Source organism: Condylura cristata, unplaced genomic scaffold, assembly GCF_000260355.1.
Source record: "Condylura cristata isolate star-nosed mole 26May11 unplaced genomic scaffold, ConCri1.0 scaffold00020, whole genome shotgun sequence".
NCBI lineage: Eukaryota > Metazoa > Chordata > Mammalia > Eulipotyphla > Talpidae > Condylura > Condylura cristata.
Genome location: NW_004567121.1, coordinates 15097346 through 15099505, shown reverse-complemented (window position 1 = coordinate 15099505; position 2160 = coordinate 15097346).

The window sequence follows — 2160 nt, the reverse complement described above, 5'->3', positions numbered from 1 at the left end:
TATTACGTCTTCTGTCTTGTAAAAATATAAAATTCTCTTGACATTTTCCTCTTTCAGCCATTGTGCTATTTCTCTTTTTCTTCTACTTCCATCTCTTCTTCCTGAAAATATCAGCTATATTATCTGTCAGCAACCTAACTCCTCCTGCTCTTTTATAAACCCACTCCAATAAGGCTCTCATCCCCACCATCTGTCAGTAGTAATTCTTGTTAAGATCAATGAAAGAATCCTACTTAACTTCTGGTCATCTTCCACATCTCAGTCAAACGCCATTAAAACATTTTCTGATTTTTCTTATTAGATCAATTTACTTATAGATGATATGACCATAATACTGCTTAGCCTGCAGTATTTTGTAATTTTACATTTTTATGTGATCCTGCAAGGGGGAAAGGATATCCTAAACGAACTCACTGGGTTGCCCTGTAGCAATTCTATGATTACGGATTCTTAGTTCCTCAGCAGACTCTCAATAGACTCTGTAAGGGTAGAGATAATAATGTCCTATTTTTCTATCATAACTGTATGGTTAGTGTAGACAGCACAACGTCTGTGTTAGGCCCAGGGAGGCCCAGGGGAAGTTAAGGACCACCTCAGGGCAGAAACTTAAAGACCCAAAACCTGCCCAGTGACTAAGCATCACCTGACGACAGCAGGAAAAAGGGCCCCCAAAAGTCAGTAGCACGAAAACAAGAAGAAAAACAACTCCAAATAGGACAAAGTGTCCCTCTAAGCTGGTCCACCCCATAACTATATACAAAGCCTGCTTTTCGCCAGTACCATTGCAATACCTACCATACACGTGTGTGTGTATTGCCCGAGAGTGCAATAAACTTCCTTCTTTGACTCTTGCTCTTGTCTCTCTCTCTTTCTTACTCATCAAACCTTTTAGACTGGTATGTAGGAGAACACCAATAAATTTCTCGGAGAATGAATGCTTCATTGTCATTGTCTCCATTTTATACTGGGGATGAGGAGGCCCAGAGAAGCATGGATACAGCTCAAAGTTACAATATAGATTACTGGTCAAACAGAGACCAAGATGAAACAAACCTACTACCAAACACCATGCTATATTCTGGGGTTACAAAGATGAGATATCAACTCTCTTTTCTAGCCTAGATCTTAAAAAGTGTCCATCATGTTTGGGCTGAACAGGGCAAAACCACAGCCTAATAGAATAACTGGTCCCCCTTGTGTCCACAAGAAGTTAATTAACAAGTCAACAGAGCTGCTTTACACTGTTAATTACTAAGGTCTCCTATAATCAAAATTCCAGGGGAGAGGCGCTCTGCACAAACATTTATTTAAAAACATATATAAGGTTTTAGAATAGATCTCTTGAGGTACATATTTCTCATCACTAACATACACATCATGAATCAGGAAGAACACTTGGAAGAGCAGGAAAATCAAGTTAAAATATTACATTCCATTGATAGTTGAAGATCAATAAAAGAGAGAATATATTCAGAAATGAAATTATCAGGAAAACTACTTGAGTTTATACAACTCTTGAGTAATCAACTGTATTAAAAAAGATCTATACACACAGGCAGGGCACCATGGGAATAAAAAGAGGCACTCTTATAAAAGTACGCTAGGGTAACAACTCTATCAGGACTGTCACAGCAAGTAAGCAGGACAGGTCATCTTCTTGAACAACCATCTTTTACCTATCACATAAGGAAAAAAAACAGATGTCCATTCAGTTATGCAAATGATTCCATAGGTAATTCAACAAAGGCAGTAATAGTGTTAATAGACAAGACCAATATGGATTTTATTTAAATCATTTGACCTGAATGGTTATGCTAATACTTACCAATTCCCACCGAATAAAAAACAGTCAAGAGTCACTTACTTTCTCTGCTTGTTTTTCTTGCTCCACCTTCACTATATTCAGTCTTGAAAAAGACCATTTCCATCCCCTTTTGAAGCTTAACCTTACTGCTTAAGAAAGATGAAATTCTGGGCCCTCTCTCTGATGGCACAACAGGTTAAAGCATAGCACTATGAAGCTATAGCAGCCACTGCAGCATGAGTTTGATCTCCAGCCAGGGTGGTGATCCTCTCCTAACCTGCCTGCTGCTCTCCTCAGCAGTGTATTTCAGTCCATCCACCTGTTTTGATCCCCATTCTGTCTATGGTGAATCCTCT